The sequence below is a fragment of the Moschus berezovskii genome, chromosome 5, assembly GCF_049115385.1.
Source record: "Moschus berezovskii isolate FMDL1 chromosome 5, NW_MosBer_1.0, whole genome shotgun sequence".
Taxonomy (NCBI): Eukaryota; Metazoa; Chordata; class Mammalia; order Artiodactyla; family Moschidae; genus Moschus; species Moschus berezovskii.
In genome coordinates, this window is record NC_142464.1 from 98,362,749 (window position 1) to 98,380,725 (window position 17,977).

Here is a 17,977-nt window from a genome sequence, read left to right on the forward strand (position 1 = left end):
CTCTCTACTATGTTCCCTGACCTTCCACGCCTCAGCTAGGATATTTTTTTGGCTAAGAATTTTCACCAAGAATTAGAGATAAATGTCTAAAAGTGTTTTGAAAAAGATTGTCTAATCCTTTTTCTATGGTTTCAAAAATCTGTCAACATATGTTTAACAAAATGAGTCTGTATTTTCCTTCTTTTGGGAGGTGAATAATCAAATACATGTGATGCTCAGTATCTTCATGAGGCTTTGATCTCTGCTAATGCCTCCACCAGTTGGCCAACAGTTTAGAATGATTTAAACTATTAAATGCTGGAATGTGGCAACCACTTCCATTTTTTCATAAAACTTTGTCAATATTGACATTAAAACACATACACATATTTAAAAGATGATATGGACTGAAAGTTGAATAGTAACTTCTATTCCTACATCTTCTTCAGATGAAGAATTTTACCTGAAAGGATTGCTTTGTCATTTTTCTTGTAGTTAGTACTTGTTATTGTAATGTAATTTCTCTCATAGTTAGTGCTTGCTATTGAGAAACAAAAGTTAAATAATTTGTTCAAATATAAATAACAATTGTCAAGGCTAAGATTAGACCCCAGGGAGAAACTCCAATACTTTGGCCACCTTACGCGAAGAGCTGACTCATTGGAAAAGACTCTGATGCTGGGAGGGATTGGGGGCAGGAGGAGAAGGGGATGACAGAGAATGAGATGGCTGGATGGCATCACTGACTCGATGGACATGCGTTTGAGTGAACTCTGGGAGTTGGTGATGGACAGGGAGGCCTGGCGTGCTGTGATTCATGGGGTTGCAAAGAGTCGGACATGACTGAGCGACTGAACTGAACTGAACTGAACTTCCTGATTCTTATCTCCTAGTCCTGAGCTTGATTCACAGGATTCTACTCCTTCCGATCTCTATTTCTATAAGGCTGATACCAATATCTAAACAGGAAGCTTTCATGGACAGTACAGTTAGTCTCTAATGATCTTCTGCAAGCTCCCATGGACATTGTCTTTGCAACTTTTTGAGCTCTTCCCGGTCCTTTCATTAAAAGGTTTAGACTAATTTGCCAGTTAACTTGTGTTATTCTATCTTTTGTTGGCAATGTGGATTTAGCACTAAGTGTGCAATTGAAGGAGAAGGCAATGGCACCCCACTCCAGTACTCTTGCCTGGAAAATCCCATGGATGGAGGAGCCTGGTAGGCTGCAGTCCATGGGGTCGCTAAGAGTCGGACACAAATGAGCGACTTCACTTTCACTTTCATGCATTGGAGAAGGAAATGGCAACCCACTCCAGTGTTCTTGCCTGGAGAATCCCAGGGAAGGGGGAGCCTGGTGGGCTGCCATCTATGGGGTCGCACAGAGTCGGACACGACTGAAGGACTTAGCAGCAGCAGCAGCTGCAGCAGTGCAATTGAGAGGGCTTCCCTGGTGGCTGAGATAGTAAAGAATCTGCCTGCAATGCAGAGACCAGGGTTTGAGTGGAGCTTGTCTCTTCACAGTGAATTTGTTAAGTGCTGAATTATGGTATTGAGAATAATCATAGTTCTACATATCTCCAGGCTTTTGAATTATGCTCTGGTCATACCTATGAGACATTTTGTGGGTTGGAAGATTTTTCCTTTCCCACCCGCCTAGACATGATATGTTACACAACAACTCCAAGTAAAAGTCTGACCATACAGCCCAGCCCCCAGGGGAAGTCAGAGGACTTGGGAGGACAAGCAGGCATCCTCAAATGCAAAGACTATTTGTCCAGACCTCTGTCCCCACCAAAAGCAAGCCTTCAGCCACCAGAAAACCTAAGAAAGCAGTAGATTTAGCTTGAACCAAGAGATAGAAGTCACGGTTGAGTAATATTGTGAGACAGAATGTGAAAGCCTGGGAGAGACTGGAAAGCCAGACTTTCTGGGGTAAGTGACAGCATAGTCAGCACTCGATCCAGAAGTGTTCAAGAAAACAAAGCCTGCATTTAATGAGTAAAATGACTTGGGAGAAAATACATTTCAAGAATTGCAAACACTAACTTGTTAAATTAATATCAGCTAAAGTAAACAGTGGCCTTTGTTTTGAAATGAACTTGTCTTCTAACTCTGAATGATTAGAAGTTTGAAATTCTTTGGGAGGTAAAGCCATTGCAAAAGTGCAAATAAGGGGTTAACAAAAAGAATAGACAGGCAGTCTCATGGGAAGTTCTAAATTATTTTTTATTAAAAAAATCTTGAGCATTAAAACCAAATCATGTCTTTGGGATAGGTATGAGACTTCTAAGAATATATCCTAAAAATTAATCTTACATAACTGCATTAGAAACTTTAAACACAAAGATATCAATGTAAGATTTTTATGATAAAAATGAAGGTACCATAAATTCTTAAAAACATGGAAGTTGTTAAATAAATGGTTTTGTTCGTGGAAAATGAAGTAATCATGTTCAAACAATTTAAAATATCTTAAATTGTGCATTATGATACATCAAGTGAAAAATGTGAAAACTTTGCATTGGCAAAGTATTTGCTATGAACACAAAAGTTTCAAAATATAGACTATTTCTTAGCAATGCAATTATGTGACATTTATTTCTTAATTATTTTTCAAATATTCTAAGGAACATAGAAAGTGGTCTAACATCACACATAAAAACTCAAGGACTGCATTTGGCTGTCTAGTTTGTCATTTTTACTAGCTTTATGATCTCATATACACTACCAGTCCTTGTTATTTTGGGTCTCAGTTTACTCATCTGTGAAAATGGGATAATAATACCTAACTCATAGAGCTGTTGAAAAGATTAAATAATGTAAAGCGACAGACAATCCTGACACACAGTTACCATTTTAATAAATTTTAACCATTTATTACCTTGAAAAAAGGAAAATGTGCATATGCACACACACACATATGTAAGTTTTAAAACTTGAAAATAAACACAGCTGCCCATTCTAAAAGACAGTTGAGTATTGTTAAAAACTCAGTTTGATCACAGTTTATTTTGCCTACTTAGTTTACTTTGAGAAGGACATAGCAAGGAAACAGACAAAGAGTAGCCTGGTCAGGTCACCAGTGCAAGTCCTGCCCAAGCAAAGCATGCCTCTTCCCGCTTCATTCAGCCCTGTTCCTCATGGATCATGTTTAGCCAGTTCTCTCCTGATTGCTCAGTGCTTTGGGATGAATTGAGATTATTAATAATGTCTTAGCAATATGACATGATACACCTAGGAATACAGATTTTTCTACAAACAGTTGGATGTGGAAAGGTAATGTTCAAATGCTTTTTCTCCACTCATGGAGGATTATAGACTCTATCTCTTTACAGGCCAGCTGTAAAAAGAGAGGAAGTGTTAGAAAAATGTACTGAATTTACTTTGTATATATTTTCCAATTCCCTGTAAGTTACAATAGTTCTCTATCTCAAGTGTCTGTCTTTGCTTCAAAAAGGAACAAAGGGTGGATTGAAAGAGCCAATCCCAGACTTCCCAGTGGTTCAGCAGTTAAGAATCCATCTGCCAATGCAATGGACACGGTTTTGATCCATAGCCCTGGAAGTTCCCACATGCTGCAGAGTAACGAAACCCACAAGTTGCAACTACTGAGCCTGCACGCTGCAATTACTGAAGCCCATGTACCCAGAGCTTCCCTATGCTCCATAACGAGAGAAACCACAGCAATGAGAAGCCAGTGCTCCACAATAGAGTGTTGCCCCTGCTCAATACAACTAGAGAAAGCTGGTGTGCAGCAACGAAGACCCAGCATGGCCAAAAGCAAATACAGTAAATAAATAATGTTTAAAGAAAGCCAATCCCTCAGAGAACAGAACTGCTGGAGAACTAAGCAGTTTAATCCCAATTCTCCATTAGTGATCTCTATCCATGGGACTGTGTAGTTTAGTAGAAAAGTATAGACTGAATTTTCAATCTAGATTTACTGCAGCTAAAATTGGGAAAATTATTTAATTTCAGAATGTTGAATTTTCCATTTATAAACCAGGATCTATAACAGATACTTCAGAGAGTTATTAAAAGGATTAACAATTATTATTTGGAATAAGATATATGATATGTAGTAGGCATCCATTGAATGGTAGCTACTACCATACAGGAACTAAACACAAGGAAGTGTGGAATTTTCATAATGATAACAAGTGCAAATAATTGCTAATGTTTAACATGTACCAAGAATTATTTTGAACACTCTTCCTATTACAGTCCTCTGAAGTTAGTCCTCATAACAACCTTTAGAGTCGGATAATATTATCAATTTATCCAATATTAATTTATATAATATTAACTTTTCTCTGTTTTTAGACGGTGAGCATGAAATGCACTTTGAAGCCCCTTGCAACTCTATTAACATCTATATTATAAAGTATCTTTCTTGCTCTAGGTTATGAACTCGTCAATGACAAAAGCTAGATCTTTGAATTCCCAGTTTTTTCCTGGTTTATAGTATTCTAAGGCAATGGCAAGCCACTCCAGTACTCTTGCCTAGAAAATCCCATGGACGGAGGAGCCTGGTAGGCTGCAGTCCATGGGGTCGCTACGAGTCCAACATGACTGAGCGACTTCACTTTCCCTTTTCACTTTCACACATTGGAGAAGGAAATGGCAACCCACTCCAGTGTTCTTGCCTGGAGAATCTCAGGGACGGCAGAGCCTGATGGGCTGAGAAGAGTCAGGGATTAAATGACTTTTGCACAAAAAGTTTATTTCCTTGATGATATGAGTGCTTTTAAAATAGGACACTTACATATTTTTCTTTTGACATTTACATATTTTTGAGGCAGTCATATGTAAGTAGTTTGTGGTCTAGAGTATTTCACCTTCTGAGTAATCTTTTAATCGGTTTATGGAAATCCTACGGTTGTTCAGGAATGTGTTTTTATATTCCAATAGGGACATGGAGGAGTTTGAAAAGCCCATAATTTCCTTTAAAATTTTGCTCACCAGTAATACAAGATGATACTTATTTAAAGATGCAACTACCTGCACTAATGGTTGCCATCTCCTTGGAAATAAAGTATGCAATTTTTTTTAAGAGCAATATTGATTGCTATTTACAGGACCTATTAACGTTTTTATCTCTTTCTTCCTGCAAAGTTGTTTCAAGAGTCTCACATAACTTTGAAATAAATATTAGGTAAATATTGATTCCAACACTATAATAGAAATGTTGAGAATGCAGTAAGTGAGATGATATAAAATATCTATAATATTTATTTATATCTAATTACATCTATGATATAAAATATCTACGTCATGTTAGAATGCTTCAAAATTAATGCATCACCCTCCTGAAAATTTCAAAAGAAGCTATGTAAGCAGTAGTATTGCAAATTCTAGAGCATCAATTCCACCTTCTAAAGTGAGTTCTCAGAGATTAGTGGATTAGTGAATGCTCAGAAATTAGACAGTGCTGAATATGTAAGCAAAAGATTATGATTTACAGGACATAACTGGAGGCAAGTCAAGTTGACTGGTAAGGTTATGAGTATATTAACAAAGACAATATCATATTGCGTATAAGCATCCATCTCCTGGCAATCTAAAAATACAAGTTCAGAATGCCCTGGTGGTACAGTGGATAAGAACCCACCTGCCAATGCAGGGGACAGAGGTTCAAACTCTGGTCTGGGAGGATTCCACATGCTGCAGAGCAATTGGGTCCGTGCACTGCAACTACTGAAGCCCATGCACCTACAGCCAGTGCTCTGAAACAAGAGAAGCCACCCCATTGAAGAGCCAACGCACTGCAACCAGAGTAACCCCTGCTCACTGCAGCTAGAGCAAAGCCTACACACCACTGAAGACCCAGCACAGCCAAAAATAAAATAAATTTGAAAATATGTTAAAAAGAAAAAAAGGGTTCCACTATTAGCAAATAGTGATGGACAGGGAAGCCTGATGTGCTGCAGTCCATGGAGTCACAAGTATCAGACATGACTGAGCAACTTAATTGAACTGATTAGTAAATAAGGAGAAGGATAAAGGAAAATACCAAGGGAAAGCCAAAGGTAGGTTGATGACCTACTCTGGAAGGAGAGATGTGTGCATCTACTTTGGGAAGAAAAGTATGGTGTAGGGTCTCAGCCAGGCAGAAGTTTAAAGAGAGGTTATATACTCTGCAAAAACTTCTTTTGGAAGAATATTTGTCATTGCTTCTCAATCATGTAATTATTCTTTCCTGTTAAGTAAATGAACAAAAGAACTTGTATGAAATCTCTGTATAATCTATTCTACTGTTTAACTGATTACCATTTATAGGTGGCTGTAGAGCTAATAAGACATTCACAGTCTTGACAGGTAAATAATCACAAAGAAGTGTATAATCCTTTCTTTCTTTTCAATTGACTAGCTTAAAAAGTATTATATTTTAGAAGTTAAGAATGGTGTCTAATAATCTGGTAAATAGTTGTTCTGCTTTAGGAAATAAAAAATTATACCACAGTTGAAGTCCCTATAGATGCTCCTTGAATGCATCTCTAGGAGTTGCCCCAATTTTTAATTTGATGATGAAATGTGCAGAATCACCTGAAAGTTCTCTCTGTTGGGCAACCATCATGACCTATAAAGTCAGTAAGTAAGTGAAAGTGTTTCAGAATGCTTTGTAACCCCATGGACTATAGAGTCCATGGACTTCTCCAGGCTAGAATACTGGAGTAAGTAGCCTTTCCCTTCTCCAGGGGATCTTCTCAACCCAGGGATGGAACCCAGGTCTCCCACATTGCAGGTGAATTCTTTACCAGCTGAGCCACAAGGGAAACCCAAGAATACTGTCGCTTCTCCAGCATATCTTCCTGACCCAGGAATCGAACTGGGATCTCCTGCATTGCAAGTGGATTCTTTACCAACTGAGCTATCAGGGACACCCTGATGACCTATAGAGCTACTCTAATAGTCAATGCTTTGGATCTGGCTATTGGCAGTAGAAGTTTTCAAAGTAACAAATGTTCAGAGAGAATTAGGATAATGAGCTTTGACTTATTCATAGTGAAAATTTGCTAATGTTCTGATAAAACAGAGAATAGCAACTCAAAATAACAGAGAATAGCCACTCAAAAATAATTTAGTTCAAATCGCTAGATGCTTCTTTGAGATCAAGTTAGTCTCTGTCTCATTCTCCTGATCTTGTTTACAACCCTATCATTCCAGCTAGCGCCCAAAGAAAACATCTTAGGTTGAGAGCTGGGAGGTGTATACCGCTATTGTTTTCTATGTCACATGCCCCTCAGTATTCCTGATTTCCGTCACTACAGTGGGGAAGAGCTCCAGACAATAATCTCAGCAGCACCTTGCACTGAGAACTTCCCACATCAAGAGCAGACATCTTTCTGCATTCCACTCTCACAGCTTTCACTAAGGTAGTAGGAGTGTGCCTGACTAGAGTGCAGGAAAAGCTGGCCTGGAGCCGGCGGGTGGTGGAGGGGGGGAGGAAGGGAGGATTAATGCCCCTGTGCCCCTGGGAGCCATCCTCAACCACTGGCTGGATGAGGAGAACTGATGGTTATTTACTCCAGACTCCAGACCCTTAAAGGAGAATATTCTCAATTCCCCAACATTGCCTGCTTCCTGGAAGCTCCAGGGAAATGGAGACCCTGTTGTCCACAGCAGCAACTCAGTGAGGAATGCTTGCTTACACTGACTTTACACACTTCCCTGTTCCATTTCTCTGTTTCTTTTCTCTGGTGTCCTGCATCTCTTCACAGATGAACTACCAGGACCCAAAGCCTGGTTTAGATTCTGATCTTAGGAAAGCAAAAATTATGGCAATTCTTTTAAAAAGAGAGAGAAAAAAATGTTTTTTCAATTATTTTGTCTACAAAATTACATCTCTTTCATCCACATGTACACACTGTTATACTTACAATGGATAACCAACAAGGACCTACTGTATAGCACGTGGAACCCTGCCCAGTGTTATGTGGCAACCTGGATGGGAAGAGAGTTTGGGGCAGAATGAATACACATACAGTTCACCTGATCTTCTCTGCACTTGAAACTATCACAACTTTGCAAATTGACTATCCTCCAATATTAAATAAAAAGTTTAAAAAAAACACATAAAGAAAAGAAACACTCTGGGAGTTCTATAGATTGTAAAACTATTTATCTTTCCATAACCCAGTTGTCCACATTCCTTGGTTTGCATTCCTTTGGTCTTATGTTGTTTTCTCTTTCTGGACACAACCATCAACATCGTGCATCCTAGTTTGGTTGCAGGATGGTGATAATGCAACCGCTGATGCTCTGCCTCTCGCTTCCCCTTAGTGGTATGTTGCAGTGAACAAATCTGTGTGTGTACATGCTTAGTTACTCAATAGTGTCTGACTCTTTTGTGATCCATGGACTATAGCCCACCAGTCCCCTCCGTCCATGGGATTTCCCAGGCAAAAACACAGGAGTGGGTTGCCATTTCTTACTCCAGGGAATCTTCTTGATCCAGGGATCAAACCCACGTCTCCTGTATCTCCTGCATTGGCAGGCGGATTCTCCTGCATCTTCTGCATTGGTAGGCAGATTGCTTACCACTGAGCCACCTGGGAAGCCAAACAAAGTGAGTCACCATATTTCTGGGATATGCTTTACACTTGCTCAAGAGGTTACAGCTCTTGTAACTTGTCCCAAGTGGCCTGATCTCAGTCCCTATGGTTAGTCGTGTTTGTTGGCAATGAATCTAAAGACCTAAGTGTGGTCTGCCTTTAGAAAACACTGGACTGTGAGTCAGAGACCCTTGGTTCCTTTTTATGATTCTACTTACTATGCTGAGTAACCTCTTACCCTCTCTGGGCAGTTTTTCCATCTGTAATGGAGCCACCCAACTGTATGCCAGACTAAGAGTGACTGAGTTAGTTCTAGGAACCTTTTAGAAGTTTAAGTTAGAATTAAGCTAACTCCACTGCACCGTCCTGTGTTTAAAATCGAAAGTATTTCTGTGAGTTGTTTTATTTTGATGTGGTTGGAAATATGCTTTGACTACAAAAGAAGTAAGAGTGATGTTTAATCCTTCTGTTTAATAGTAGAATTCTGATGCAGGGTGATTAAATTATTTATAACTGAGAGAAAAAAAATCATTTAAAATACTGAATAACATATTAGTTCTTTACATCATTTTCTAAACCTCATCCAGGCCAAGTCAATATCATATTCCCTTCTAATTGCAAGGTTTCATTCCTTTGCATAAAACAATGCATCAATCTACAGGACGCTTCTGGGAAGTGGAGCTTGGCATTTAAGAGTAATCTGTTAGAACATACACACAAACCTCTCCCACACTAAAACTCTGTGTGTGAAAATATAGGTTGGGGAAGGGAGATGAGTGGAAGCAAGGAATTCTATGTGATGGAAAAGCTCCTTTCTTTCATTTTACTTTCAGCATGGGAGTGTATGTGTGGAGGGTGGGGAGACATGGGTTCCATCCCTGGTGGCTGGGGGAGGAGTGGGTGGGGAGATCCCCTAGAGGAAGAAATGGCAACCTACTCCAGTATTTTTGCCTGGAGAATCCCATGGACAGAGGAGCCTGGTGGGCTACAGTCCATGGGGTCACAAGAGTCAGACATGACAATAATTGAGCACATTTTTCAAATAGAGATGGCTTATAGTTTGCAAATTCTCTTTAATGTTCATTGATAAAAGCTATGGCCCATTCATTTATCTTATCATCAAACATTATAACCAGATCAATGACTATTTTGTCTGCAACACCGAAGTAGGGGTGGATATGGTGGAGGAGTGGAGATAATTTTTATTTGGAAGGAGAGACAGGAGGCTCTGGAGAGCAGGCTCTGGTTTGCCAGAGAGCATTGATAAAACTATAGGTGCCAAGATGCAAGAACAAGGGAGAAGCAAAGAAGCTTAGGAATGAAGGTGGGATGGAACCAAAAAGAAAAACTGCTTAACAATCATGACTTTGCAATTTTCCCTGATGAACTCACAATGATATGTCTAGGTTAGCACAAAAATGACAAAATTCCTCCCATCAGCTCATCCCAGTTTTCCCAGTAGAGTCTGGTCCCCGCCTAAAAAAGGAGAGAAAAAGGTTAATTTAAAAAGCTGTAAAAAGGAAAACCTCTCTATATTACTACATACTCAAACACACACACGACTGTTTGAACACATCCCCCTCTCCATATTTAATTACCAGTATAATAAAAATATTAGGATTCAAATCCTAAAATATTGATCCTTTATAATTATCATACAGTACATGAAGAAATGATTCTTGTGAAATATCCCTCTCAGTTTCTGAACATCTCCTTATTGTCTAGTTTAAGAGGTTATTTCAGGCTTACCTCATACTTTCCCTTTGGTTGCTCTCAAGTCTTCGTTAAAGTGCTCTGCAAATACCCCCTTATAATTCAGTGTGTGGGTATTGCTGGTGATGACATGGGACAGAGGAGGTGTCCACCATCCTCCCCTTCCGCTGACATTTGCTCAAAGCAGCAGCTGCCTACCACCAAGGGTCACAATCCAGAATTCCACACACCCATAGTGCCTGAGTACATTTCTTTAGGACTCCATTATATTCCAGATTCCATTGGTTTTTGTAAATGGTGTATTAAATGAATTTAAAAATAAATATTCATTTCCTCTTAGTATTGTGTAATCTCTTACATCCTCAAGCATATCCTTTCATATTTGAATCTCTACATTTCAGTATATCTTTCACCACTTGGTAGATTTTTAATAAATATTTGATCAGAGGAAGGAAGGAAGGTCCATCTTATCAATATTATTAACAATTCAGATAGAAATATTAAACTCTGTATTATGCATAAGGCCTGTAGCCAATGCCTGGCAAATAGAAGGTATACTATGAGAGTAACCAAAGTAAAAGCTGAGCTATTTGTGTAATCTGATGGTTCTGGCACATAAACAACAAAAAATAATTATTTTGGTTTACCACATTCTCAACATTCCCTTTGAAAACACAATAAACAAGTAAAAGAAATTACGAAAATGTGCATTTGTTGCTATTCTTGTTCAGCCTCAAATTTTGGACAGCTTTAAGAAAGCTATTTTAAAGGACAATGGTAAATTGAGTTTTCTGATCAAATCATTGTAAAGTAAGTGATTGTCCAGAAAGTATGTGTAACTAAATTGAAACCAGAAAACCAACAGATGAATCCTAAGTGGAAAGTACAAAATCTGAAAATTATGGTTACCAAGTTTACAATAAATTTATAACTGCCTGAACATTGCTGCAGTTTTACGCAAACCAAAAGAATCTATAAATAAATTAATACCTAGATTAGTTTCAGAAAATAGTTACACTTCTAGCGGTAGGAATGAATAAAATTTTAGGATTATAATTGATTTTGATGGGAAACAGAGGAACAGATCAGTGAAGAAGCACATAGATTTAATAGTAGTGACAAGGTTCTAGCTTTGCTGCTCACAGTGTGTATTCGTGAGTGTTTTTGTTATGTTTTCTATAATGCTTTATATTTTTCATCTTTTGTAAATATCTATTTTTATTTATCAATTGTTGCATAATAAAATAGCGTATAGTCAACATTTTGGAAACTACTAATCTAGTATATCAAGCTCTTGGTTACCTCAATACTTACAAAATTATCATTTCAGTTAGATGAAATATGCAACAGAATGCCTGGTATATGTGTGCAACATATATAACCATTTATGCTAATCTTTGATCCAATTTTAAAATTGGTCTTTGAAAGTGCACTTTAGTTTTGGTAAGTTTCAAAAGATTATGTATGAATATTGCATTTGAGTTCATCTTGAAATGCTTTAGGTGTACATTTTTGATGAAAGTGACCATGTCTTAACTGAACAGTTTTCTCTAAAGTGTAGAGAGAATATGAAACATGTGTTCTCCATCTAGTATTGCAGTTGCTGTTTAATGTCTTTGTCTTGAGGACTGCCTGCAAGCACTAGCCATAAAGCAATTAAGAATAAAAGTTTAACAACTCACATAAAATATTTAGCTGGAAATCCTGGGCATACGGTGAGTCACATTTAATTATTAATTGTTATTTATCTACACTACAACTAGACTGTCTAAATTACTTTCTTACAGAATAAAGGAAAAAACTTCTGTAGATAAGTAAGTTCAACAGTTTCATCTTATTTCTGCTTATTTTCCTCAGACAAAAATCAAATACATAGTAGAGCACGCACATCAAGTCTTTCTCAATTATTCTGAAAAGTCTTAAAGCTCACTCAAGAAAATATAGTTTTCTATATTTTTGTCTAAAGTGTGTACTTAGACCACCTTGCTAAATTCCGGGCTGCACACTCCCTAGCAATGCTGGGCTGTCTACACTGATGACCCTTTCTCGCCCTGCAAAACCAAACCAGCCAACACAGAAGATGGTGTACCATTTAGAGCTGGCTTTTGAAGCTGAATTCAGAATCAGTTGAGAAATACCATCGGAGATGTGTTTGGATCTTTCCATTGAAGATTAAATTAATTCTTTCCATTATCCCATGGTATCACGAGTGAAAGCAGTGATGGTAACCAGAAGTACTATTATGTCCTTACCATGTTCCAGGCAGGACTTCTCTAGTGGCTCAGACAGTAAAGAATCTGCCTGCAGTACACGGGACCCGGTTTCAATCCCTGGGTCAGGAAGATCCCCTGGAGAAGGAAATGGCAACCCATTCCAGTATTCTTGCCTGGAGAATGCCATGGACAGAGGAGCCGGGTGGGCCACAGTTCATGGGGTCACAAAGAGTTGGACATGACTGACTGACTAACATTTTCACTTTTTCTTTCATATTCCAGGCAAAATGTTCAGCACTTTACAAGCACATGTGACCTACTTCAAATCTCATAAAAACCTCCACGAAGAAAGTTTGATTATCTTGAAGTGACTTATTCAAGCTATGCCACTATTGAATTAAACTAGAATCCCAAACTTCTGATTCTTATCTATAACTTTTGATTGTGATGGATATTTTTAACCTCTATACCACAGTAACCAGTGAACCAGTGAAGTTGCTTAGTTGTGTTCAACTCTTTGTGATCCCATGGACTGTAACCTACCAGGCTCCTCTATCCATGGAATTTTCCAGGCAAGAATACTGGAGTGGGTTGCCATTTCCTTCTCCAGGGATCAAACCTAGGTCTCCCTCATTGCAGGCAGATGCTTTACTGTCTGAGCCACCATGGAAGCCCAAGGTAGTTCTTAAATGGTCACTGTATTAATTATTTTATGATTTATTCAAATTACCAGTTGCAATCAATTGCCAAGCATTTTTCCTAGAATTACATTATCTAGCCTAGAAAGCATTTGTCACTGTCTTGAAGGAAGTCTTTGAGGCTCCATCTTAAGACCTTAAGGAAATAAGAGGAAGAAATAATGAATTAGTCATGATGTTATAAAACCTTTAATCTGTGGGTTTCCTGACAGGATCTTACATGATTTATAATTGATAGCTTTTCTCTGTGTTCCGGGTAGAAGAAAATAAAGAGGAAAGAGTTCTGAAACTGCTTTGCAATTATTTTTGGTAAAATCCAAAAAATAAGTAATTGCTAACTAACCAACTTATAAAAGAGGAAAAAAGTAAAGATTAGAGATTTTCTCATCCAAGCAGGCTAGGCAATGCACTATTTGAAGTTTTCAATGTTAAGTATAATTCATTAACCACTTTCATTGAGATTAGCCTTGAAGAAAAATATATAGACACATTTAACAGCCTTCTTGACCATTTCAAACATATAAGGCTTGCTTTTCTATCTTCTTCCAACCAGTGGGCAATTGATTATTAAGGAGACCACCTACACTTTCAATTATTATTATTACCATAAATTTTTGCTGTAGTAAATTCTTACTGTTTGATTCGTTTCCCATGAATACAAAACCCTGAAGGGATATGGATTTGGGGCCACCTTGTGACGGATTTAGAAAAGTCCTGGAGGCTGAACCCTGGGGTCAGAAATTTTATTTCAACTACTAAATTGTTACCTTTCAACAAATATATTTTTCAAAGTGGTTCCATATGGCAATGGCCGATTTTTACTAATGAAAGAATGATTACCAGTGTTACACTAAGTTGACTTGTTTTTATGTCCCAGCCACTGCCATAAACATCTATATATTAATATAGTAAATCATTTTATGCTCACAAGAATCCTATGAAGTAAATACCATCACATCGCCACTTTACAGACGAGGTAGCCGAGGTTTAGAAGGAATAAATAATTTGTCTAAGTTCCTGCAGAAAGCAAGTGAGGTATTCTGGTTGAAGATATGAAAAAAAGCTGTTCTATGTGAAAGTGAAAAATAACATGAAGTAAATCAATGTATCACCATTTAGGAACATTTTAAAGCTTCAAATTGTATGTTATTAGCATATTTTGGATTAGAGACTCTGTATTTATAAATGCACAAAATAACATAAAAAGGCAATAATCCTGGAAGAAAACCAAAGAACTGATAATCGTATGAACAAACTCAACAGTATAGAAATTACAAAACATAAATAATGACATGCCTGGTACTTATTCCCCTATGATCTATTTTTGACCTTTCAGTCATGCTAAAAGATAATTTGTGTGTGTCTGTGTGTGTGTGAAACTAAGGAGCACATATTTTTCAAGCTAAAATTAGTGCTAAATACTCTTGAATTCTATTTACAGTGTGCTGGAATTTTCACTGAATTATGCATCCTATTTTTTTTTTCCTTCAGGAATCACAGACAACATCCTCAAAAGTAGAAACACTATTTTCTCCCTATGTTGTTTGAATTTCCTATCTCCAGTGTTGGCGTAGACATGGGGTTCCATAGCCCGATCCCTACTTCATGGAAGAACTTTGCTATCTGGGATCAGGGAGCTGCTTTGACCAAGGTCATGGCCTTCCTGGGTCAGCCTGCATTCAGTGGCTCAGTGAGAGTACAAAGGTGAGTCATCTCAGCTCCAGGTGGGGTGACATTATTTGCTCTGGGGCTTGTTCTCTGGGCTAAGTCTATGTAGGGCTTGCAGAACAATTCAACTATTTTCTTCTGTCCAATTCTGCTCCTTCCCCCTTTTTTCTTAGGTTTTGATCCTTAATGTATGTCTTAGACTCCAAAATCATCTTGGAATTTGCCTTCTGTTTCTTGAAATTGTGATAAACAGCACATGACATCAATTTTACTCCCTTAACCATGCTTAAGTGTACAGTACAATAGTGTTAACTACATGCACTTTGTTGTTCAATAGATATCAGGAACTTTTTCATAAATATCTGCTTCCTGAAAAGTCAATCTGTGACCACACTTTCTGTAATGATCTAAATCTTTTCAGGATGTTTTGAAGTGCAGTTCTTCTTTCTTGGTAATATCCTGAACAGGTTTGCAATATGAAATTGTGAGACTGAAAGATGGCAGAAAACACATAAGGCAGAGTATCTGCAATGATCACATCCCTTTTTAAAATGGGGTCTGTGAATGTTTCCCATGCACCTTGAAGATTATGTTTTTCCTTTTTCTAGCCTGCATAAGAAGTAGATAAAAATTGGAAGACTTTCTCCTTGGAAGTTTTAAGAAGACAGTGAAAGGCAATTATTTTTATTGAGAGGCCAAAGCAACATGTCAAGTATCTAACAAAGTTTGTGACTCAAAGTTTTCGACTCAAAGTTTTCAGTCCTGAGCATCCTATTTGGGATTTTAGAGTTAATTGTGTTTACTCAAAGTTGATGTCACATCAAAACTTTGTACTTTGGTAACTCTACCAAAGTACCAATGTACTTTGGTAACACTACAATAGGTTAGCCTATTGTAGTGGTTTTCAGTCCTGTTGCAGTAATTTAAAGATGGCTAAGAATTTTTTTGCTACTTCTTCCATTGAGAGGCAGAATCTAATTACCCTCCTCTGAATCTGAGTTAACATCAGTGACTTCCTTGACAAATAGGATGTGACACAAGTGATATGGCATGATTTTTGAACTAGATCTTGCAGCTTCACTTTAACCCGTAGGGCCACTCTTCTTAGGAGTCTCTGAGCAGAGTAGTGTTTTCCTCAGGACTTGAGAGGTAGGGTTAGAGGGATAGATGACAAAAGGGAATGAGGAAACTTTTAAGGATGATGGATATTTTAATTACTAAGGTGAATGTTTTTGATGATGGAACAATCTGGTGATGATTCTTAAACATATATGTATACCAAAGACCATAAAGTTGTTCATTTTAAATATGTACAGTTTTTGTAGGAAAAGCAAAGAGAGATGGAAATTGGTTATCTCAAATAAATTCCTCAGGTGCCAGAAAGTCTGGCCCAGAGGACTCATAACTGGAAAAAAAAGTCAACTGGATTTCACAATAGAATGAAGCTGGCAAAGGCAACATAGCTATTCCTCCCTGGATAGGAACACCACAGATTGCATCACTGATCCCCTGAACTCCTAAAAAAATGATTGCTCTAATGAAAGTGTTTGTTTCTGGTGATGCATCTGAAAAGAGAGGCACCTGCTTCTTCTGCTATCACCCATTGCCAGAGTTACACTAGCTCTTCTGGGTGAGTTTCAACACAGATCATCTTCTTAGGTACTAAATCCTATTGGGAGTACTCAGATCAGCCCAAGGGTATCTATTAAAATTCATTAAAAATCATTTTGAGGAGGAAAATGTGGTTTTCTTCTTCCTTTCAAAAGGTTTTGGTTCCTGGTATTGCCATCTCATAATCTCACTGTGAAACCAGGGCTTCACAACAAGCTTAACAGTTCGTAACAGGTTTGGCAAATAAATACTTAACAGCCAACCTTTGTTGACCAATAGAAGTATGTAAACCCACTGTCAGTCAAGTTTTTCCTGGGACTCTTTTTCACTATGACAACTCAAAATGTATATATGATGAGATTTCAAAGTAATTGTGTTGGTCAACTTTTCTGTAATAGAGGTTCTTAGACCATTGAGTTAAGTTCAGTCTCTCAGTCGTGTCCGACTCTTTGCAACCCCATGAATCACAGCATGCCAGGCCTCCCTGTCCATCACCAACTCCCGGAGTTCATTCAAACTCATGTCCATCGAGTCGGTGATGCCATCCAGCCATCTCATTCTCTGTCGTCCCCTTCTCCTCCCGCCCCCAATCCCTCCCAGCATCAGACTCTTTTCCAGTGAGTCAACTCGTCGCATGAGGTGGCCAAAGTATTGGAGCTTCAGCTTTAGCATCAGTCCTTCCAATGAACACCCAGGACTGATCTCCTTTAGAATGGACTGGCTGGATCTCCTTGCAGTCCAAGGGACTCTCAAGAGTCTTCTTCAGCACCACAGTTCAAAAGCATAATTCTTCGGCGATCAGCTTTCTTCACAGTCCAACTCTCACATCCATACACGACCACTGGAAAAACCATAGCTTTGACTAGACGAACCTTTGTTGGCAAAGTAATATCTCTGCTTTTTAATATACTATCTAGGTTGGTCATAACTTTCCTTCCAAGGAGTAAGCGTCTTTTAATTTCATGGCTGCAGTCAGCATCTGCAGTGATTTTGGAGCCCAAAAAAACAGTCTGTCACTGTTTCCCCATCTATTTCCCATGAAGTGATGGGACCAGATGCCATGATCTTTGTTTTCTGAATGTTGAGCTTCAAGCCAACCTTTTCACTCTCCTCTTTCACCAAGAGGCTTTTTTAGTTCCTCTTCACTTCCTGCCATAAGGGTGGTGTCATCTGCATATCTGAGGTTATTGATATTTCTCCCAGCAATCTTGATTCCAGCTTGTGCTTCTTCCAGCCCAGCGTTCCTCATGATGTACTCTGCATAGAAGTTAAATAAGCAAGGTGACAATATACAACCTTGACGTACTCCTTTTTCTATTTGGAACCAGTCTGTTGGTCCATGTCCAGTTCTAACTGTTGCTTCCTAACCTGCATACTGTTTTCTCAAGAGGCAGGTCAGGTAGTCTGGTATTCCCATCTCTTTCAGAATTTTCCACAGGTTATTATGATCCATACAGTCAAAGGCTTTGGCATAGTCAATGAAGCAGAAATAGATGTTTTTCTGGAACTCTCTTGCTTTCTCCATGATCCAGCGGATGTT